Consider the following 25,002-nt stretch of genomic DNA (forward strand, 5'->3'; position numbering starts at 1 on the left):
TCAAACATGGTGTAAAGTGAAACTGGCTCAGTTGCCCCTAGCAACCAATCAGATTCCACCTTTCAATCCTCACAGACTCTTTGGAAAATGAAAGGTGGAATCTGATTGGTTGTTAGGGGCAACTGAGCCAGTTTCACTTTACACCATGTTTGATAAATCTCCCCCCTAATATTTTTCTGCCATGCAGATATGGCGCATTACATGTCTTATTGATAATCTCAGTGATTCGCTGACATGATGAATGTGCTGTAAATTACTGTATATCATGTAAAAAATATTGTTTAATGTTATATTATAATAAACTATTTACCCAGCATTAGAATTACTTTATATCAACACTGGGGTCCGGGTTATGTTGTTGTTGCTGCAGCCAGAATATACTAGATAGCTGCAATATCCACAACCAGACTAGCCTAATAACAGGACTATGCTACTTGTCATTTGGTCATGCTAATCCAATGCCGTCACACTAAGATGATGGTGTGTACAGATGAGCAAGTACTAAAATGCTCGGGCGCTGGAAAGTCGAGACGAATATTTCCTGATACTCGAGTGCTCGTTTCGAGTAATGAACCCCATTGAAGTCAATGGGAAACTCAAGCATTTTTGCAGGGGACCAAAGCTCTGCACAGGAAAGGTTGCGTGAAAACTCCTAAACTTCAGAAAATGATGGAAACAACATGGAAATAGACAGGAAACAGCAGGGGCAGCATGCATGGACGCCTCTGAGGCTGGCTAATCGCAACATTACGCCAAGAGAATCTCAGCAACAGGATAAATTGACTACTGACAGCTGCACTACAAGTCCTAGCCAGCAGCCAAGAGTAGCAAAAAAAAAAATGTTTAAAACATTTTAAGCCCTTAGAAGGACTGTAATTCCCTGCCTAACACTCTCCCTTACAGACAACAGCTCTCCCACTAACCCCTTCCAGCCTGCGTCTGACGCGAGCATTGCGGTACCTGATACTTATATGCCCAGGTCATCTGATCTGGCCAGCCAATCGCTGCTATCGACATGTAGGATTCCCACGTGATGCTAGGAGGTCCCAAAGCCTCTCCTGCATGATGATTGGCTGAGAAAAAGCCGCCAAATATGCAGGAAGAGGAAGATGCCACTGTCTTGAGTATCGCAAGATGCTCGTCCGAGTAACGAGCATCACCGAGTACCTTAATATTCACACTAGTACCAAGCTCGGACGAGCATGCTCGCTCATCAAAATGGTGTGTACTTTACGATGAAAACCAGGTTTATTTTGAAATAATGTTAAAAGGGAATCTGTCACCGAGAAAATGCTATGTAATCTATCAGCATCACATTATAGAGCAGATGGAGCTGAGCATATTGATATAACTTTGTAGGAACAGTTCAATGTAACTTTATTTATTGAGCTCTCCATGCCTAGGAGTCCAGTGGGAGGTCTTATCAGTGAGTAACACTGCCCACTGGACTCCAAAAGCTTTTAAACAATAAGCAACTACTTTACAATACTCAGCACTGCTTAAAAATGTCCTCCATGATGCTGCTGCTTTTGAGGGTGTGCTCTAAAGATAGAGGGACGCAGGATAATTCGTAGCTAAACTGAACAACTCAAAAGTGTCATGCAGGAGGGAAAACTGGTAAAAAAAATCCATATACAAAGGTCAGAAATATTGCAACTGCTCGTTTACTGTATACACACATCACAGTTTATCCTAAGAAGTCAAAGGGGTGAAAAGTTAAACAGATGTGTAAATTACTGTTTAAAAATCTCAAGTCTTCCAGTACTTATCAGCTGCTGTATGCCCTGCAGGAAGTGGTGTATTCTTTACAGTCTGACACAGTGCTCTCTGCTGCCACCTCTGTCCATGTCAGGAACTGTCCAGAGCAGGAGAGGTTTTCTAAGCGGATGAACAGTTCCTGACATGGACAGAGGTGGCAGCAGAGAGCACTGTGTCAGACTGGAAAGAATACACCACTTCCTGCAGGACATACAGCAGCTGATAAGTACTTGAAGACTGGATATTTACACATTTACAAATCTGTACAACTTTCTAACATCAGTTAATTTAAAAAATGTTTTTCTCCAGAGTACCCCTTTAATGATGCCCCATGTCATGTTGAACTAAAGGCAGGGGTGTAGCTATAAAGGATGCTGAGGAATCAGTGGCCCCCGAGCTGAGGAGCATGAGGGGGTCCACAAAGTCCCTTATCCATATGAGGAGGCCAGTACTAATAATGAAGTTCAGGGGTCAGTGACAGATTTTTTAGCGAGCCCACCGGCTTCAAGTTACACCTCTGACTAAAAGAACGTGTCCCATCTTTCAAGTGGAAATTGCCCAACATACCGTCTTGCCATGTCCAGTTCTGTATCTCCAATTCGCTATAATGATGAGTAATCTCTCTTCCGGCAATCGGAATGCTATAAATATCTATAGAAGGAAAAACCCTTTAATTTAAGAAAACAAACATCGGAAACTTTCTACTTCTACAAAATGTTTCTATGATCCACAGTTTAGATGATTCTTTATACTGTATTGAATGTCTCCAGGGATGTGGCCCCTTCCTCATTACACAGAGCACTTACATTACTGAAATAGTTATATACTAGACATTAGGATACACTCTCTATACAATAAGTGATTATACTGGGATGGATTAGGAAATGATGGGTCATAGCTCATGTGCCGGAATGACCATCACATAGAGGTGACTGTCAATGGCTGCCATGGTACTGTCATAGGGCTGTCAACAAACACGTCACTCAAAGTGTTCCTGAGACCGCAGCGTCCCCATAGACCCAAGGTTAATACGTGATTAATCCATCTCCCCGATGAATGTGGAGACAGTACACCGTCTATGGACCTACACGCCTGCCATTTCTTGACTAGCAAATGTAAACCACACTTGCCATGTTAGGATGATGGGCGCTATTCGTAGGACATAACATATGCAATTATTGAATAAATGTCATTTAGACGGATGCCATTAGATGGTAAGTCTATTACAAAATGGAAGGAAACCATGACGTCCTAACTAAGGCCTCTCATCTAACTGGGTTTTCTAGGGTTGCTGTTCTGCTCAATACAAAGAGTGTCAGTTCTGAGATGGTTGATAAATGGCTGGCGGGGCCGTGTATTTCATTATGTGGCCCACACGCCATCTGTTTGCAGATATAATCAGGAATCCTAAACTGATGCTATCACATTAATGCGATTGTGTGCGGTTATCCCTTGTGGTGGGACATGCGACCTGTTTACTATATGATCCATCCCCAGATCTCCTGTATAGTCCTGTCCTCTGTACATTACCGTGCCTGGTGCTGAGCGGGTAGACAACATCAGACACGATACAGAAAGGAAACAATGGAAATGTGCAGGCCTAAAGAGATTTGTGTAGAAAAAGTTAAAGAAAATTTAAAATGTATCTATAGATATAGAAGAAATTATATAAATGGGAGACAAGGCTGTAGATAGATATGAATATATAGATAGGAGATAGATAGATAGGAGATAGATAGATAGATAGATAGATAGATAGATAGATAGATAGATAGATAGATAGGAGATAGATAGGAGATAGATAGATAGATAGGATAGAGTATATATAGAGATTAGATAGATAGATAGATAGATAGATAGATAGATAGATAGATAGATAGATAGATAGGAGATAGATAGATAGATAGATAGATAGATAGGAGACAGATGTTGTGGTATGACGCCACTCTGGTGGTGATTGGCCGAGATACAGCTGGACCTTATTATGTTGTCACATGACGCCAGTGCCTGGTGGGCACACAGATGTGATGGCACGCCTACTTTTAGTAGATAAGGCCGGTTGTGCCCTATTCCCCTGTGGTCAGTGTCCTGCCGGGTTGCTACCGGGTCCCTTGGAATAATGTCACAGATGTTGTAGTCACATATGGCCAGAGCGGTGTAATGGCCCTCCCGGATAGTAGGACCCGCCACCCACAGAAAGGGGAAGTGTCCCAAGGTTGCGGTGTATATGCTGTGTAGTCAGGGGTCTGACGAAGCGCGCAAGCGCGAACCAGCTGTTACCCATTTACTAGGTGCTTGGCGTCCTGCAAGAAGCCCGCAGATGTCCTGTTAGTTTTTAACCACAATGCTACAATAAAGAAGATCACACAAAAGGGTGAGTGCCCTCTCTATTCTCTTTTCACGTTGAGTTGGTTAACTACTTGTAAATGTGCAGCAGGTAATACAGAGGAGCTTTGATATACACTTGACAAAGTTCCAATACAGACTTGAACATAAGACAACCAGATCTGTGAGATAAGTGCTGAGTAGGAGATAGTTGTGTCAATAAGGTTGTGCTGAGGTAGAGTAGCAGAGAGGAGGATGCCGTGAGAGTCTCAACCCATGTAGAAATGTGCTCTGCCGGGATGTTGGAGGATATAATAGAATACTTGTAGAAGAAGAAGAACACCTGTGCCTGTGTATTGACCTTTGCTTTCACTCTTCACACCACCTTATGCCCACTAGTGTTGGCTGAACCGTACTAATGGGTGACACAGACCTTGTTACCTGGGCTGAGCGGAATGCTGAGGATTCCCTGCTGACACCCGTGCTGCGAGATGGAGTTCATAGGCTTACTGCAACTCTGCTCCACCCGGATCAGTTCCTAGCTCTGTGGCTCTATAGTGGATACTATCCTGCACTGGGACTCCTCCTTGTCCACGGCGTGGGTTGAGATTATCCTTTGGCTGGTCCTCTCCTAAGAGGTTTAACACTGCATAGTGCTTTGTGTGGGTACTTGTGAGAAATTTGGTAACAGTGTGCTGTCCTGCTACCTACCCATGTGGGGTACTGGCTAAGACTGAGCTCTGGGGACCTGGCAGAGGGCCAGGGCCCAGACAAGATCTAGCTTGCGTCCTTCCTCCTCACCGTCCCGAACGGAAAGCTCTTGCTCCTCCCGCACCCAAGGGATTAACTTCCTCTCCAGCGTGTAGAGTGCGCTGTGATTGGGTGAAAAGAGTGCAACAGAGGAACAGAGAGGAGAGGTGATAGGAGACAAGAAAGCAGAAATCCTACTGGTTCACAGATTCTGGTACACATAAACACGATAACCCTTTGCAAATCTTCAGCTGTGCAGCTTCCATATACCAATACATAATACAGCACATCTAGTGGTCAACTCTTAATACTACTTTCACCATAACAAGACCACGAAAAGTACAGACTTTTGCAAAGGGTGTATGCAATAGGGACACCACAGATAGATGATAGATAGATAGATAGATAGATAGATAGATAGATAGATAGATAGGTAGATAGATAGACAGACAGATAATAGATAGATAGATAGATAGATAGATAGATAGATAGATAGATAGATAGATATGAGATAGATAGATAGATAGATAGATAGATAGGAGATAGATAGATAGATAGATAGATAGATAGATAGATTATAGATAGATAGATAGATAATAGATAGGAGATAGATAGATAGATAGATAGATAATAGATAGGAGATAGATAGATAGATAGATAGATAGATAGATAGATAGATAGATAGATAGATAGGAGATAGAAAGATAGATAGATAGATAGATAGATAGATAGATAGATAGATAGATAGATAGGAGATAGAAAGATAGATTACATTAGTCACTGTTCTGCTGGGTGCCATGGGTGTGATGGATCAGGCTCCGCCATCTTTTCTTTTCTCTCACAGGAACAGTAATACAAAGATGACAATGCATGTGTGACTGTGGACTTACACTAGTAGTACAATTCTGTGTGCAGGGTCATCTATGGTGGGTATACCTCTGAGGTTAGGCTGAGTTTGGATCAGTGCCAGCCTCCTCTTACCAGTGATCCCATAGGGTCCTCATCTATTATCCAACTGAACTTAGCTTCACTTATTTATTCATTTTTAAAGTATTTACTTTTTTGCAAAAACAGCGCCACCCCTGTCCTCAGGATATGTGTGGTATTATAATTCAGCTTTATTCACTTCAATGGAACTGAGCTGCAAAACCCACAATAAACGTGAGGATGAGTGTGGGGCTGTTTCTGGAAGAAAGCGGCCATGTTTGGATAAGCCTGGATAAACTTGCTCTTCTGTAAACTGAGATGGTTAGGTCAGGCGGTGTACAAGTGACTCTCCTGCGCTTTCTCTCACATTTCTTTTCACATGCAGTCTCCTTGCAGGAAAACAGAAGTGCAGCTCTGTGGTTAGCTTTGCTTCTGCTATCAATAAAGGAATATCAGGGAAATGGTGCTGACATAGATTGAAATACAGTGAGTGTTGATGAGACTTATTCTTCTAAAATCTGATCATATTCTGAGAAGGGAAAGGGAGAACGTGTCCGCTCTGTAACCGCATGTTGGTGACTGACGGGGGGAGGGGTAGTTTTCCCATAGAAACGATGAACAATTGAAAGAAAAACTTTTATAGGGAGTTTTTAGCAATCCCTGCACTCTAAGATCCTCGTAACTTTAACCATCATGGTGGCCTTCCCTTCAATGCTCACCCATTTGTGCCGTATAACCCTCATTCTTCTTAAAGGGGTACTCTGGAGAAAAAAAAAATAGTTTTCAGATCAACGGTTATCAGGAAGTTATACAGATTTGTAAATTCTATTTAAAAATCCCAAGCCTTATCAACTGCTGTATGTCCTGCAGGAAGCGGTGTATTCTTTCCAGTCTGACACAGTGCTCTCTGCTGCCACCTCTGTCCATGTCAGGAACTGTCCAGAGCAGTAGAGGTTTTCTATTGGGATTCGCTACTGCTCTGGACATGACTGCAGGACAGATAAGCTTGCTATGAAACCCATCCACCACCCTGTTCCCAGAAATAATACTCCCAGACATTTTGGTGAAAAGGCCACAGCGGCCATTTATTAACCAATTATAAAACACTTTATTACACTTTACAAATATAATAAATAACTGTGCTCAGCCAATCGCGGCTGAGCAGCTGATGACGCGGCAGAGGGTGGCCGGCACTTGGGACGGTCTGAGCGGTTCGGCCGTCCGTCCGAAGATGACATCATTGGCACAAGATGGCGGACGGGGTCGGCAAGAGACAGGTATGTATAGAGCACTACACTTCCGGGTCTGGTGTGGGTGGGGGGAAACACGGGGAAGGGGGCGATTCACTAACATAACATACATTACAAAGTTGTATAACTTTGTAATGTGTATTATTTAGTGAATAATTGTTTAGTGCCGCACTACCCCTTTAAGGTGCCCATATAGTTGAATACTGCAATGGACTGTGTTAGTGAGCAGTGCTTTTTAACAGTAAGCTCTTACAGTTAAAAGTGTCATCGCTTATCTTTTGCCTGTTCAGCCATTAGAGGCCAGTAGGCCCCTCTATCTCCAGCACACATACATGTATGATGTCACTAATTCTAAGTGCGTGTGTACCAGGGGGAGAGGCACTGCCAGGCTCAAGTGGCTCAGGCAAGAAGCTGCCCTTGGCCTAGAAAAGGGGTAGTCAGAACACTGGAGACTGCAGGGGAGACAGTCTATGTATTATTTCTTTATTTATCTTGCTATTTCCCCCAAGTTGTTATGACCTCACGACTCGGGGGGGAAATGTTTGTCTCGGCTGATGGGCTGGCCGTTCAGCCAATCAGTGACTGGAATGGCGTCCCACCCTAGTCACTGATTGCCTGAGTGGCCAGTCCATCAGCCGAATCGTGACGTGTCAGCACCAGAGATCCTGGCGGGGGGCCCAAGGCCGGTCCCACCGCTCACCAAGGGCACTGGGAGAGGTAAGTTCCTACTCCTGATCGAATTCCCCTCTGCCCCTGCCAGGTTTTAAAATTGGCCGGACCTCTCCTTTAAAGGGGTTATCCAATGCTACAAAAACATGGCCACTTTTCCCCCTACTGTTGTCTCCAGTTCTGGTGCGGTTTGCAATTAAGCTCCATTTACTTCAATGGAACTGAGTTTCAAAACCCCACCCAAACTGGAGACAACAGTAGGGGGAAAGTGGCCATGTTTTTGTAGCGCTGGATAACCCCTTTAAGCCTGACAGGAATATGCATTCTCTAGAACTGTCAAATGATCCCTAACAAATATCAATAGGTTATACCCATCTAACATCAGGTACATTTCCATGGCTACACAAGTATATATAAGTAGAGTATACGGCTTCATTTATCTGTTGCTATTTTTACAGTCAGAAGAGGATGTGGGGTAAACAGGGAAATTTTCTCTGATAGAGAAGAGCGGATGTCTATGGGTTACACAATGCTGCTCTGCAGTCGCTCAGCATGCCGCTTATGTAACTCTAAGAAAATCATAAGAAATCACAAAGATTTACATCATTTACCATGTCCGAACATGTCCTGTTATGTTGGGGTTTTGATAAAATTGGGAAAGCAGATTGACAACTACTACGGCCACAATTATTGTTCCCATTGGGGTTGTCGCACATGGCAGCTCTTTGATGATGTGTAATAATAAATCTACTTCACGTGGGATCCATTGACAGAACACAGGCTCCCATAAAGGAAGCGAGAGGAACTTTAAAGGGAAACTCTAGAGAAAAAAAATAGTTTTAAATCAATTGGTGTCAGGCAGTTATATAGATTTTAAAAAATTAAGTCTTCCAGTACTTATCAGCTGCTGTAAGTTACATAGTTACATAGTTAATACGGTTGAAAAAAAGACACATGTCCATCAAGTTCAACCAAGGAGGGGATGGATACAGGGAAGGGGGAGGGGTGATAGGTTCTATACATATGCATTTGTATTATTTTGCTCTAAGAACTTGTCTAGCCCTGTTTTGAAGCCCTCTACTGTTGTTGCTGTGACCAGATCCTGTGGTAGACTGTTCCACAGATTCACAGTTCTAAGTCCTGCAGAAAGTGGTGTATTTTTTCCAGTCTGACACAGTGCTCTCTACTGCCACCTCTGTCCATGTCAGGAACTGTCCAGAGCAGTAGCAAATCCCCATAGAAAAGCTCTCCTCCTCTGGACGGTTCCTGACATGAACAGAGGTGGCAGCAGAGAGCAGTGTATCAGACTGGAAAGAATTCACCACTTCCTGCAGGCCATACAGCAGCTGATAAGTACTGGAAGTACTTTTTTTTTTTAAATAGAAGTAAATTACAAATCTATATAACTTTCTGACACCATTTGATTTAAAAGAAAAATATTTTCACTGGAGTACCCCTTTAAGGCTAGGTTCACACTACGTAAGTTTCCGGCCGTAGCACGCTCCGTGAATAAGCGGCCGGAGATTTACGTATCGTATGCGGCGCCGTAAAAAATTAACCAGACCATTGTTTCAGGACGGAAATGCTGTAACATGCGGTCCCGTACGGAGTGGTGATTTCTTCATTTTTGCACTTTGATTTGCCGATCCAAAAGGTTCTGTGGGGTGTCCGGGGCTAGCCGAAGATATCCAAGTAAAAGACCGCTGTCAGATCGCTACGTACGCGGCTCGGGAAGTAAGTTTGCGGGCGTAAGTTCGCCGACCGTACGTAGCCGGCCGCAACTTGCGTAAATCCCGGCCGGAGTTTTACACGTATATGTCCAGCCGCTAAAAATATGCGGCCGGACATATACGTAGTGTGAACATAGCCTAACTCTGTGATATAGCATGCGAAAGAACATGTCACAAACAAACGTTTATATACCTCACTATGGAAATGGAGACATATACAGTAGAAAGCAGTAGGCCCACAGGGCTGCACTATTACGGCTTATGATCTGGACATTTATATTAAGTGGGAGTTTTGTTACTAAAAATAAAAAGGTTTCCTGATCCCCTTCTAGATTTGAGCTTCTTGAATAGAAGTAATTTACAATTTTGTGTAACTTTCTGACACCTGTTGATTTGAAAATATATTTCTTTCTCCAGAGTACCCCTTTAAGTGACATTATGATAACCAGTGACAGATTGAAGTTTGACACTCCGGTTTGGCATAGAAGAAAAGCCTCAACAGTATATGCAACAAAGCCAGCATCCAAGTCATCATTGTCAATATGGGGGGGATGCTTCAAGCTGTTTATACACACACTTGATAATTTGAGAACTTAATGCTGCGTTTACGCGGAGCGATAATTCACCCGATCGTACGATTACCGATTTCAAAGTAACGATTTTTTTTAATAACGATCAGCGTTTAGACGGAACTATATATCGTACGGAAAAATCGTTTTCCTATCTCGCACATAGGTTAAATCGCTGAACGACTGTTTACACGGAACGATCTGTGAATTTTTTGCGAACGACGATTTAAGAACATGTCGTAAGATCAAAATGAACGATTTCTCGCTCGTCGTTTGATCGTTCGCTGCGTTTACACGTACGATTATCGTTCGAATTAGATCGTTATCAAGCAAATTCAAATGATAATCGTTCCATATAAACGCAGCATAAAGGGAACCAATTAGGCCCTTTATCGACCTCTCTTCCTGTCAATCATCCCCGCACTGCTTGCCGACAGGCAGACAGTGGTGACTAGTCCTGGACGATTCCCCACCCAGATGACAAGTTGTCGCCCTTCTTTTTGTCAGAATAAAAAACTTCTTTTGCTGCTTGATAAAGCTACTGCTGTAGCCATGGTAGGTGCCACGCAGGGCCGCTTTAACCAGAGGGCACATGGTGCACGTGCACCGGGCCCACTGATTAAAGGGGCCCACCCTGCGCAGGGCCGACTTTTGCTCTGTGCGGCCAGCAGCCTGCCAGGGGGGCGCCATCGGGATGGGTAAGTTACCCATCCATGGCGCCCCCTGCAGGGCCCCCCCGCCTGCTCGTAACGAGCGCTCATAGGTACAGGCAGCAGCAGCGGCACTGACAGGTTGGGAACCATTGGCTCCCTCCCTGTCAGTCATCCTTGTTGCCGCAGGCAGTGCTTTGCCTGCGGTCACAAGAGGCCGCTCTTCCGTAGTGGTATCGGCGCTGAGTGACGTCACTCAGCGCCGACACCGCGAGAGGGGAGAGCGGCCTCTTGTGACCGCAGGCAAAGCACTGCCTGCAGCCACAAGGGTGTAGTGATGAGAAGAGGAACGCGCGGACCCAGGTGAGTATAAAGTGTTTTTTATTTTTATTTGCTTTATGGGAGGGGGGAGCACAAAGGGGGGCAGCACACAGCGGGGGTCTATACTACTAGGGGTGCCACAGGGGGGCCTATATACTACTGGGGGGGGGGATAGGGCGCATAAATAACTGGGGGGGGCACACAGGGGGGCTATATACTACTGGGGGTGCAAAGCGGGTATATAACTCGGGGAGGGCACAGGGGGGCTATATACTACTGGGGGTGCAAAGGGGGTATATATAACTTGGGGAGTGCACAGGGGGGCTATATACTACTGGGGGGTGCACAGTGGGGTATATATAACTGGGGGAGTGCACAGGGGATATATATAACTGGGGGAGCGCACAGGGGGTATATATATAACTGGGGAACGCACGGGGGGTATGTATAACTGGGGGAGTGCACAGGGGGGTATAAATAACAGGGAGCACAAAGGGGGGCTATATACTACTGGGGGGTGCACAGGGGGGTATATATAACTGGGGGGGGCGCACAGGGGGTATATATATAACTGGGGGAGCGCACAGGGGGGTATATATAACTGGGGGAGTGCAGAGGGGGGCTATACACTACTGGGGTGCACAGGGGATATATATACAACTGGGAGGTGCACAGAGGTTATATATAACTGGGGGATGCACAGGGTATATATATATAAATGGGGGGTGCACAGGGGTTAAATATAACTGGGAAAGCGTACTGGGGGAGCACAGGGGATATATATACTACTGGAGGGTGCACAGGGGGGTAAATATACTACTGGGGAATGCACAGGGGGACTATATACTACTGGGGGGAGCACAGGGGATATATATACTACTGGAGGGTGCACAGGGGGACTATATACTACTGGGGGAGCACAGGGGATATATATACTACTGGAGGGTGCACATGGGGGGTATATATACTACTGGGGAATGCACAGGGGGACTATATACTACTGGGGGGAGCACAGGGGATATATATACTACTGGAGGGTGCACAGGGGGACTATATACTACTGGGGAGCACAAGGGATATACATACTACTGTGGGTGCACAGGGAGAGTATATACTACTGTGGGAGCACAGGGGATATATATACTACTGGGGGCTGCACGGGGGTATATATACTACTGGAGGATGCATGGCGGGTATATATAACTGGGGGAGCACAGAGGGGGCTATATACTACTGGGGGCAGCATCTAGTGGTCTATAGTACTGGGGGCAGCACACAAGGGGTCTATATACTACTTGGGGCAGCACAATGGGGTCTATATACTACTGGGGGGTGCACAGGGGGTATATATACTACTGGGAGCAGCACCTAGTGGTCTATAGTACTGGGGGCAGCACACAGCTGTGGGGGAGCACAGAGGGGTGTAACTACTATATAGGGGGAAAGAGGGGGCTAACAACTATATAGGGGTACATAGGGGGTAACTATTGTATAGGGGTACAGGGGACCTTACTACTGTATGTGTTGGAGCCTAAAATGTTTCTCTGGCAGATTCTGGAGAGAAGATTCACAGCCGGGGAAGACTTCAAGGTGGCCCATGTTGGATGGAGTGAAAGAAAAGGTGAAAGACTCTGATGAGAGAAGACGCCCCCTGTGAGTAAATGGATGTAACTGTTATAGGGCTGTAGTGATAGTGGTCATGGTGTGGCGGTATTATATAATGGTATCATTGGTGATATCGTTATGAGGTAACTACCATATGTATTGGGGCTCTTAATACAGTGTGGGGACATTTTCAGGGGATTGTACTGTGTGTGGAGCTCCGATTCTGATAACGCTGGGTTGGGGGGGCCCACTCTTGCGGCCTGTGCACTGGGCCCACCAATGTATTAAAACGGCCCTGGTGCCGCGAGCTGCACAGTAGATCTATACGGTGCTGGAGGGAACCATATCAGCACAATCGTAGTGAATGGTTCCCTATAAAGACTCATCAAGGTATAAAACAGCTACTTTTCTTGAAAAAACAAAAACAAAAAAACAACAAGCGCCACTCCTTGTCGACAGGTTGTGTGTGGTATTACAATTCAGCTAGCTCCATTCATTCAATGGAAATGAGTTGCAAAACCCACACCCAAACTGAGGATAGGAGTGGTGCTGTTTTAGGAAGAAAACAGCCATGTTTTTCTAAGCCTGGATAACCATTTTTAAGAAGCACACCAGGTTTGTCTGGACAATATCATGCACACTATATTAAAGGGGAGGTGGTGGAAATTGAAGCGCCGGGCCACCGTTTCAGCGCCAGTGCCCATATCGAGCCGTCTGGACTCCGCTACGGCCAATGATTGGCAGAGCTGCCCTGAGACGTCACGTCTCATGCGGCAGCTCTGACGGGAGTACCGGGCGGCGCGTTTCGGGCACCGGCACTGGAACGGGGGAGGTAAGTGACTTCCGGCTTCAATTTCCACCCACTCCCCGGCGATCCTCAAAAATACCCCCCCGGCCCTATAGAGCAGGTTTTTATGGTGTGTAGGCGGGGGGGGGGGGGAGGGGGTGAAAGCGTACGCCAGGGGGAGTATAAATGGTAAGATCTTGACCTGTAGGTTGCTGTTGCACTTTTTGTTGTTGCTGTTGCACTTTTTGTTTTTGTTCATATCACTAGTCATATAGCACCATCTGTTTCATCCCAGTGCAGCTTCATTCATATGTTTCATCACTGTAAGTAGGTCATGTGATCGCCAGTCTGAACCAATCAATGTGTTTAAAGTGAATCTGTCAACTGCAATTCAGGTTCCAAACTTCTGACACTCTTAGATAGCTGTTAGGTCAAGAAGACACATGGTACCTTTCATATATCTGTCTGTGCTTCCATAATGTAGAAAAATACTTTAATTCTTCAGGCAAGGAAGTGGTCTCACCTGGGTCATCTGACCTCCTGTAAATTACAGGATGACATCACAACCTATCAGATTCCTCCCGGCAGCTCACAGGAACCCACAGCAGGCTTATGGGCACCTTATTATCAATCGGTTTGTCCATGTGCACGAGGCCTATCTGGGCTTGCACGAACTGAGCATATAAACCATGTACAGCAGCCGCCCACCCGAACACATGTGCTGGACTTTGACTACTACTACTATACCATCAGCAAATAAGAGAAAAGCATCCATTTATATAGATAAACCCATAACGTATATGAGTATTCCACTTAATGTATCAATGAAACATAGATATTTTCTTCCCATCTGCTCAGCAGCCATCAGCCTGCAGTTTGCTCAACTCCATTCAGGCTACAAACTATCGAAAGAATAGTGGTCAGCAGAGACCGAAAGAAGGAAATTCGGATTTCCCTTAATTCTTCCTTCCCTATTTCCTTTCTTCTTTTTAGATCAAGTATCAAGTCTAAAACTTTGCATATATCTTCTCATGATGTCTGTGTATTTGTTCTTTGGAAAGTCTTAGATCATCGAGATGTCCTAGGATTATTTTATATCATCTACTTTCTGAGATACTTCTTATAAATATAATAAAACTTTTATTTAACTGTTACTGTGATTGGTGGTGGTGGGTCCTGCTGTAGAGACCCCCACCGATTGTGGGAGTGCAGAGTCCTAAGCGCTGAGCTAAGAGCTTCATCTCTTTGTTTCTGCCCATGGAGTACATAGAGTACATAGTCTCATAGAGATAGAGACTAGAGATGAGCGAACCGGGTTCGGGTTCGAGTCCATCCGAACCCGAACGTTCGGTGTTTGATTAGCGCTGGCTGCTGAACTTGGATAAAGCTCTAAGGTTGTCTGGAAAACATGGATACAGCCAATGACTATATCCATGTTTTCCACATAGCCTTAGGACTTTATCCAACTTCAGCAGCCACCGCTAATCAAATGCCGAACGTTAGGGTTCGGGTGGACTCCAGCATGCTTGAGGTTCGCTCATCTATAATAGACACTATTATGGAGTCTGGACTATATTTTAGACAATCGCTGTTTAGTGATAGAATGTCCATGTGCCTTGAAAGTGACAGTAGAAGGTTTGGTAGGTAAGGATAGTGACATAGGAGAAGGGTTGGTAGGTAAGGATAGTGACATAGGAGAAGGTTTGGTAGGTAAGGATAGTGACATAGGAGAAGGTTTGGTAGGTAAGGATAGTGACATAGGAGAAGGTTTGGTAGCTAAGGATAGTGACATAGGAGAAGGTTTGGTAGGTAAGGGTAGTGACAAAGGAGAAGGTTTGGTAGGTAAGGATAGTGACATTGGAGAAGGATTGGTAGGTAAGGATAGTGACATAGGAGAAGGTTTGGTAGGTAAGGGTAGTGACATAGGAGAAGGTTTGGTAGGTAAGGATAGTGACACAGGAGAAGGTTTGGTAGGTAAGGATAGTGACACAGGAGAAGGATTGGTAGGTAAGGATAGTGACATAGGAGAAGGTTTGGTAGGTAAGGATAGTGACATAGGAGAAGGTTTGGTAGGTAAGGGTAGTGATATAGGAGAAGGTTTGGTAGGTAAGGATAGTGATATAGGAGAAGGTGTGTTAGGTAAGGATAGTGACATAGGAGAAGGTTTGGTAGCTAAGGATAGTGACATAGGAGAAGGTTTGGTAGGTAAGGGTAGTGACACAGGAGAAGGATTGGTAGGTAAGGATAGTGACATTGGAGAAGGATTGGTAGGTAAGGATAGTGACATAGGAGAAGGTTTGGTAGGTAAGGGTAGTGACATAGGAGAAGGTTTGGTAGGTAAGGATAGTGACACAGGAGAAGGTTTGGTAGGTAAGGATAGTGACACAGGAGAAGGATTGGTAGGTAAGGATAGTGACATAGGAGAAGGTTTGGTAGGTAAGGATAGTGACATAGGAGAAGGTTTGGTAGGTAAGGGTAGTGATATAGGAGAAGGTTTGGTAGGTAAGGATAGTGATATAGGAGAAGGTTTGGTAGGTAAGGATAGTGACATTGGAGAAGGATTGGTAGGTAAGGATAGTGACATAGGAGAAGGTTTGGTAGCTAAGGATAGTGACATAGGAGAAGGTTTGGTAGGTAAGGGTAGTGACACAGGAGAAGGTTTGGTAGGTAAGGATAGTGACATTGGAGAAGGATTGGTAGGTAAGGATAGTGACATAGGAGAAGGTTTGGTAGGTAAGGGTAGTGACATAGGAGAAGGTTTGGTAGGTAAGGATAGTGACACAGGAGAAGGTTTGGTAGGTAAGGATAGTGACACAGGAGAAGGATTGGTAGGTAAGGATAGTGACATAGGAGAAGGTTTGGTAGGTAAGGATAGTGACATAGGAGAAGGTTTGGTAGGTAAGGGTAGTGATATAGGAGAAGATTTGGTAGGTAAGGATAGTGACATAGGAGAAGGTTTGGTAGGTAAGGATAGTGATATAGGAGAAGGTTTGGTAGGTAAGGATAGTGATATAGGAGAAGGTGTGTTAGGTAAGGATAGTGACATAGGAGAAGGTTTGGTAGGTAAGGATAGTGATATAGGAGAAGGTTTGGTAGGTAAGGATAGTGACACAGGAGAAGGATTGGTAGGTAAGGATAGTGACATAGGAGAAGGTTTGGTAGGTAAGGATAGTGACATAGGAGAAGGTTTGGTAGGTAAGGATAGTGACATAGGAGAAGGTTTGGTAGGTAGGGATAGTGACACAGGAGAAGGTTTGGTAGGTAAGGATAGTGACATAGGAGAAGGTCTGGTAGGTGAAGATAGTGACATAGGAGAAGGTTTGGTAGGTAAGGATAGTGACATAGGAGAAGGTTTGGTAGGTAAGGATAGTGACATAGGAGAAGGTTTGGTAGGTAAGGATAGTGACACAGGAGAAGGATTGGTAGGTAAGGAGAGTGATATAGGAGAAGGTTTGGTAGGTAAGGATAGTGACATAGGAGAAGGTCTGGTAGGTAAGGATAGTGACATAGGAGAAGGGTTGGTAGGTAAGGATAGTGATATAGGAGAAGGTTTGGTAGGTAAGGATAGTGATATAGGAGAAGGTTTGGTAGGTAAGGATAGTGATATAGGAGAAGGTTTGGTAGGTAAGGATAGTGACACAGGAGAAGGTTTGATAGGTAAGGATAGTGACAGGAGAAGGTTTGGTAGGTAAGGATAGTGACACAGGAGAAGGATTGGTAGGTAGGGATAGTGACCCGGCCGGTCTCTTATGACGTGTAAACATGGCCTTACATACATCCTGCTGCGAGTATGTAATCTCATTGAAAATGACAGGCAAGGGATCCACAGCGGAATTTGCTGTGAATTTGCAGCGTGAAATCTGCTGCGGATTCAGTGTGTATGAATGTAGCCTAACTGAATGTAAACCTGCCCGGGATAAACATATATCTATCCTAAAATAATAAGAAGGGAAATACTAAAAGGGTAGACTAAATGGACCAGGGGGGCTTTTTCTGCCGACAGTCTTCTATGTTTTTATGTCCAAAGGTTTTGATTGGTTATGTAAAATCTCTATCTATGTCTATGCAGAGGATATGGAGTTCTGTATCAGAAAAAGCAAAGCTCCAGCTGTTCAGGCATGATGGGAATTGTAGTTTTGCAACAGTTGGTGGGCAGCTAGTTCGATATCACTGATATAATATAGAAAAAATATATATTTGATTTTAAATACACTTAACACGTGAGACAATATGTAAGTTAAACAAATCATTTTATTATTAGAATGTATAGAAAACAGTAATGGAAGAGACAAGTCATGGCATCTCCAGTGTAGGTAGTGATAGTATAGCAAGGTGGCGTGTTCTGTAGTTCTTAGCAATCTTATCATTGTCCAGTAGATGGCGCTAAAGTCCCTGCAATCCACAGAGAGGTAGCTTGAATTTTCATAGCGGAGGCAGAAAAAGACCAAGGTTGTGCTTTTATGTCATTTATTTTATACACTTCTCACTTTTCTCCTTTGTTCGCCACTTTGCATTGTGTATTTCTCACTTCTTTTTGCAGCAAGGACAAATTACTATTATTCTAGATTTATAAAGAGCTCTTGATTCCAGAGGGTTAACATACAAGTCCAAACGTAAAATCAAGTACAAACCACATGAGTGATGGTCTGTGAGAGCCAGTTGTGTTAGGGTAGTGAATTTCAGAGTATGAGGGAAGCTCGGGAGATATCTCGAATACGGTTGTGTGAGGAGTAGATTGGGGAGGTGGGGGGGTGGAGCGGACGGCGAGTGGGGGTGCAAGTGGGAGGTGCAAACCACCAGTGCCCTGTCACTGTGTGGGCGGGACATGCAGGCCGCGGCCGAGGATAGTGACAGCGCCTGATCCAGTCACTGCTGCACCAAGACACTGTCTCTTGGAGAGGGGGGACTGTCACTGTGAAGGGTCTAGGTGGGAGGTGCAGGTGGCTGGTGCCCTGCCACTGTGCGGATGGGACATGCAGGCAGCGCCCGCTGATAGTGACAGCTTTTCATCATGTCACTGCTGCACTGATGGGGGCCCCACTGTCCCACGGGCCTTATAGCAGTTAAGTGGTATGCCTCCATTGATGGCCTTGTATGTCATGATTAACAATTTAGGGTGCGTTCACACGTACAGGATCTGCAACAGATTCGATAGCTCAGATTTGAAGCTGGAGATTCAAAGCAAATCAATTCTGGTCCATCAAATCTGCTGCGGATCTGTTGCAGATCCTGTACGTGTGAACGCACCCTTAGGGTCCCTTTACACTCACACACCGGATCTGCAGCAGATTTGATGCTGTGTTAAACTTAAACTGAATTTGTTGGGCAATGGAAAGACAAGTGCGAGGGGAGAGCTGAATTAGTTGGGCTCCAGAGTTGAGGGTGGATTGCCTAGGGCCATGTCTAAAGGTGCATTTACACGTAACGATTATCGTGCGAATTTGCGTGATAACGATTGATTTCTAACGATAATCGTACGTGTAAACCCAGCGAACGATCAAACGACGAACGAGAAATCGTTCATTTTGCTCTTTCAACATGTTATCAAATCGTCGTTCGGCGTTCGCAAAAAATTCGCAAATCATTCCGTGTGAACAGTTGTTTGCCGATTTAACCAATGTGTGAGATAGGCTCAAGCGATCGCAAAACGATCGCAAAACGAATTTTCCGTACGATATATCGTACCGTATAAACGCTGATCGTTATGAAAAAAAAAATTGTTACTCCGACATCGTTAATCGTACGATCAGGCCAATTATCGTTTCGTGTAAACGCACCATAAAAGATGTTTTTTCGGAGAATAACTCCATCACCTGCGGAACGGACCCAAGAACAGATCTTGGACTAAAGGCAGCTATCAGACCGTTCCATGACGTCTTCCTGCAACTTAGTTAAAAAAAGTAAAAAATGTAAAAATCACCAAAACATATAATAATAACAACCTCTATATTGTGTATTCTTGAAAATGCAATGACAGTTTTTTAAGGTCTCAGATCGGATGACATTCCGGCAGAAACACCACGGTGTCCTAGAAGTTAGAGACTGATGAAAACCAGAGGCGAGGACCAGGGCAGCTAACCTCAGAATATTGTCCAGAGGCCGCCCTGACATGTTGTGTGTGATACAGCGCAGGTTGTGGGGCCGGAGGAGGCAAATTGATGATGATCGATGAGCAGAAGAAATTGAGTCAATGCAAACAGAATCAATTGGTCACAGGGGAAGCGGCTTCTCAGCTCCTTTCAGTCTCCTCGGTCGGGTCTGTAGACATCGTCTTCAGAGAGCGGAACCTGCAGAAAGTACGGCTTACAGTAAAGCTGCCCGACCTCTATGATTCTTATGTAATAACGTTTGGCTGAATAAACAGAAGAAAATTGCTTTTAAGGATGAGTGAGGAGAAATCCGGGATCTAAACATGATTAATAATGACACGCGGGTGATTTATTACCGCTCCCTTAAAGGGACATCTTCATATACCTGTAAACCATCGATTAACAACGATGGGAAATTCTTGATTAAAGTTGTTTCCGCTAAGTGAAGCTCCATTAGTTATTACATCTAAAACCCACTGGCTGTGTCTTCAAAGAGCGTCTGATGGGGGAGTTCAATGAGGGCTTAATATAGATGGATGAACGGGAATAAGCGCTAATAAAGGTCATTTAGGATCTGCCGGTGTACGTACGCATGAGGCCCAGATACACAGAGATTGGGTTATAAAGTACACGCATGTCAAACGCAGTGTCCTCGGCCCGCTGCCTTCTTTATGGGGCCCATGACGTACTCATGTACCCATAAACTTGTGAAACAGGTTTTTACATGCAGCAAGTATCCTAAGTTTGCAAGGAGTCCCTGGGCAACAAGGTGGATCCCCCCCACTCCACTCATCCTTTCTTTATGATGCAGCAGGCCTGGCCCAGCCATAGGGTGGATCAGGCGGTGGATCTGCGGCACACTGCTGTCATCAATGTGCCGGCCCCATTATCTTACACACCTAATGGGGGCATCGACTTAATGATGAGGAAACTATCTACCTACTGAGGATATTCTGGAATTACCTATGAACTGGGGGCACCTATCTAATGAGTGGGCTACCTACCCTCCCCCCAGCAATCTATCTACTCCTACCCCCCAACCCATTTACCTACTGACCCACTGACTATGCAGAACACTAAGTGCTGGAAGGGACTGGCTATTATGTAACTTGGTCCTAAAGGTCAGCTTGGTCCCTTACTTAGGCGGCACACACAGTTAGCCCTAAGGCTGGTAGCTCTTGCTGAAAATGAGTGTCACACCACTGTTCAGAATATATAGACTCTACATAGATTTCCATACAAGTCATGTCACTACTAGTGTGGGTTGTGCACTTGTCTATGTGTTATCTTACAGTAGGTCTGGAAACATACAGTATATATAACTTTCTTATCACGCCCCTTATCATAACGGCCATGATGTCTGTATTACTAAGCTCTGGGCCTCTTGTTGCCGCTCTTTCGCAGTCTTTGGTAACTAGCCCAAACTGGTAGTGGTCCAGTATAATAGTAATAATATGAATTTTATTCTTAAAAATCCCCAGAGTGACACCTTTTTAGTCTGAACTCTGCCCCCTCGCCATACCCTCATCCATACCACCCCACCCCTGCTTTTCCTACAGTAAAGAAATAGTGCCTCCTATTCACTCTAAAATGATAGTTCATGGAAAAGATTTTTTCTTTCAAATCAACTGGTGACAGACTGTGCCGGAGATTTGTAATTTACTTCTATTAAAAAAATCTTCAGTCATCCAGTACTTATCAGCTGCTGTGTGTCCTGCAAGAAGTGGTGTATTCTTACCAGTCTGACACAGTGCTCTCTGCTGCCACCTCTGTCCAAGTCAGGAACTGTCCAGATGTCCAGAGCAGTAACAAATCCCTACAAAAAACCTCTCCTGCTCTCCAGACTAGAAAGAGTGCCACTTCCTGTAGCACATACAGCAGTTGATAAGTACTGGAAGACAAGATTTTTAAATAGAAGTAAATTAAAAATATCTGCCACTTTCTGGCACCTTACAACGTTAGCAAATTAGTTCTTATTACTGTGAAGATTCACCTTGTCTGTGATTGGTTGAAGGCAAATCTCAAATAATCTACTATGAAACCACACACAGGAAGTATGGATTTGTATGATTCAATGAATTATTTGCTCAGAACATAGTTGTGTATGTAAACAGTGGACACATTGACCCCTTACCCTGAGAACAGATCATCAATGCATAATCCTAGGAGTGCCCCTTTAAATGTACAGTGGTGATGTCGACAATTCATTTAGAATACAGTGGTGCCTTGGATAATGTGGTGCCGAGCATAATTCCTTCCGGGGCCGCGCTTGTAATCCAAATCCACTCTTAAACCAAAGCAAATTTTCCCATAAGAAATCATAGAAATGCAGACAATTGGTTCCACACCCCAAAAATAATGATTTATTATTCTGAATAACATGGAGAGGATGGGAAACACAAGGGCTGACAGAGACTGCAGGGAGCAGGAAGGAATGAGCAGGGCAGATGTGGGCACATACATGCAGCACTCTCTGTCCGGGGAGAGAGGGGTTACAGCTATGGAGAGATTACCACAGTTCTGTCCTCTAATGCAAGCCCCAGCCTGAAGTGGATCTGCTATGATTTGGAAGGTGAGGGAGACTTCCTGGGTCAGAGTACAGTGCTGTAGACCCAGCTATGCAGACCATGCCCCTCCCCCACTCACCCTCCCACCCAGTTCAGGGAGCTCTTAAACCAAAGCGATGCTCTTAAACCAAGTCACAATTTTGAAAAACTGTGAGCTCTTAAACCAAAACGCTCTTAAACCAAGTTACTCTTAAACCGAGGTACCACTGTATACATCTACAGAAAATTTGGATTGCATTTCCCATGCAGTCCACTAGATGGCATCAGAGCGCTGCAGAATGATGCTGATACATTGCTCAAGCACAATTGCTGCAATGTAACTGCTTCCAAATACTTATACATACACACATTTATTATATTATACATGATACAAAGTGGTTGTTACAGTGCAGTAGTAGTATATTATATGGTGCATAGTACAGTGTATGTGTTTTATCTCTGAACTTGTAAGTGTTCCGGGAAACAGGCATTTCTTCTTTTTGGTGTTTGCCTATTACATCATGTAGCAGCCCATGGGACACCGAACAGATCGCCTGCTGCCATATTCCGCCTTTATATTATGTTTCTTAAATCATACCTAGTGACATTTTGGGATAAGCCGCTATGTGTTTCCATAAGAAGTAGCTCTATGTCTGGACATTATTTATTGTGCATGTAACATTTGTTAGCAGATTTCTGCTCTGCAAGTTGTCATTTAGCTGTATTTCTCTCTGCAGTGTGTGTGTGTGTCCAGACACTCCCCCACCCATCTCCCTCCCCGCCCCTCCATAGACTTGTATGGCTTGTAATCTGATCCCTGAGCTGCTACAAGTCATAATAACCAATAAACAAAAGTAATGTTTAGCAGGGAGAGAGGGATGCTTGAGATCAGGAGACAGAAGCATTTTTGTCCTATAAGATATATTATATTTGCTTGCTTGTTATATTGTCATAGTGATAGGTCAGAAGTTTAGAAAAGATCTATGAGACATTCTGTAAATCCATACTTTACCTTTCCCACTTTTCCAATGGCCTCGGCCTTGCGCAGAGGAGGGAAAGAAGTGGCTCAGCTGTTTGTTTTGGTGATCGCTGGGGGTCTCGGCACCTGGACACCACCAATCAGAGCAAAATCAAAGATTCTTAAAACTATAGTTACCTTTTACATTTTTTATCTCGTTTTAGAGTGACGTATAAGAAGGGTCGTCCTGTATCTGTACGCCTTCTATTTGCATCATGAAGCCGTAGTTCACACAGGACATATCACAGGTTATTAGTCAGATCTTGGACTTACTGGAAGTTCTTATGGGTTTCAATAGACAACTGGAGACGATCTATAGACTATCCATAGACAATCAATATAAAGGCGCCCATACATCTTATACGAAGGATGGCTGAACCTGCTGGTGGCCTCTGAAGGCAGATAATGTTGGTGGAGATAGGGGTCTGGTGTACTGGATTTGTTTCTGCTGATCTTTTTGTTCTTGGACAAAGAAGCTGATGCCAGAGTCATCGGGCTGAGGCTTATCCTTCCTCTCTGCATAGAGGAGAGGTTGGGAGAGATAACAGACTATGGGGGAGATTTATAAAACATGATGTAAAGTGAAATGGTCTCAGTTGCCCCTAGCAACCAATCAGATTCCACCTTTTATTTTCCAAAGAGCCTGTGAGGGATGAAAGGTGGAATCTGATTGGTTGCTAGGGGCAACTGAGCCAGTTTCACTTTACACCATGTTTGATAAATCTCCCCCTATATGTACCAGCAGTGCAGGGTACTGCAACTTAGTCCTGTGCATTTTAACAATACAATAATTCAGTGCCGTGCATGGTTGCAGCTCTCAGTATAGGGAAAACATGGGCAAAGCTGCAGGGCCTGCCCAGGTGCTGTAGCCCCTTAAAACAGCTGATAGGGGATGTACCAGGAATTGGACCACCACCGAACCAGTATTAAAGGGGTTATCCAGCGCTACAAAAACATGGCCACTTTCTCCCTACTGTTGTCTCCAGTTTGGGTGGGGTTTTGAAATTCAGTTCCATTGAAGTAAATGGAGCTTAATTGCAAACCGCAACAGTAGGGGGAAAAGTGGCCATGTTTTTGTAGCGTTGGATAACCCCTTTAATGGCCTATTCTGAGGATAAACCGTAATTCTCAAAAATAAGTCTATACGGTGCAGTAGTTATAATAGGTCCTTTTCAGGCGGTAGCCTGGGACCATGAGCTCCTGGGGGGCCCATAGTCACCCAAAAAGACTTATACTTTCAGTGGTGTATTGTTTCCTGGCTACAGTTCTGCCATGACTTACAAAAAAATCATAGCAATTTTGCACAAATCAGGGCATCATGGCATTATCTATTCTGTACTATGAACACCACACTATTGCTTCCATAGTTACAGTGGGATGGGGGGGCCTAGGCCTGGTGAACAGCTCGGGGCCTATGGTAAAGTTAATCCGCCCTTGATACAGTGTGTTATATGATATAGCACAGTACCACCATCAGATCTAGAGGAGTATACAATGGGAGGTTACAGGGTTAATAGTACTTCCCTGCCGTGTCCTCACTCCTCCTCGCTGCTTTTGGCCATAGGCAAATCTGATGAGTATTTCAAGGTTTTCTGCTGGTTTGGGAGTTATAAGAGTAAGAGAACCTTCCCTCCGGAGTCCTCAGCGTCAGTAGAAGTTGTCTGCCTTCCTGTATAGGCCCCATAAAGGGGTTAATATTATACGATGCCTGGGGAGTCATGTTCATTGTGCTTATAGTGCAGTTTTTCCCCCGCTCATCCACACCTAATCTGTTATCCTATTCTAGGAATATGTGTCATGTATCATCAGACTTGTGGAAAGTAAGAGCATCTGAATAGAGGCATGTGTACATCCTAAGTGGTCTAATAAAACTAGCATGTGCGGTGTTAGAATACAGCATGGCAAGCAGAGATTGTGATTCTTTTCAGCGATTTGTATTACTACACAATGTTACACATTACATGCTGCTCACACCACCTGGTGTTCAACAACGCACATGACAAGTGAT

The 25,002-nt window shown here is 44.4% G+C and overlaps 2 long non-coding RNA genes across 2 annotated transcripts in view; both read right to left on the bottom strand.

Moving 5' to 3' along the window:
• Positions 1–6,524, bottom strand: part of LOC138796072 (uncharacterized) — a 41,560-nt gene extending 35,036 nt beyond the window's left edge. Inside the window, exons 1-2 of the long non-coding RNA XR_011363708.1 lie at positions 6,480–6,524; positions 2,326–2,409 (exon numbers count right to left, since the gene is read on the bottom strand). This is a non-coding gene — a long non-coding RNA (uncharacterized lncRNA). The remainder of the gene's footprint in view (positions 1–2,325; positions 2,410–6,479) is intronic.
• Positions 6,525–19,270: 12,746 nt separating this feature from the next.
• Positions 19,271–23,585, bottom strand: LOC138796070 (uncharacterized). The gene is made up of 2 exons (XR_011363707.1): positions 22,989–23,585; positions 19,271–19,628 (listed from the first exon to the last, which is right to left on the bottom strand). It is a non-coding gene; the product is annotated as an uncharacterized lncRNA (long non-coding RNA).
• Between the last annotated feature and the right edge of the window lie 1,417 nt (positions 23,586–25,002).

Source organism: Dendropsophus ebraccatus, chromosome 6, assembly GCF_027789765.1.
Source record: "Dendropsophus ebraccatus isolate aDenEbr1 chromosome 6, aDenEbr1.pat, whole genome shotgun sequence".
NCBI lineage: Eukaryota > Metazoa > Chordata > Amphibia > Anura > Hylidae > Dendropsophus > Dendropsophus ebraccatus.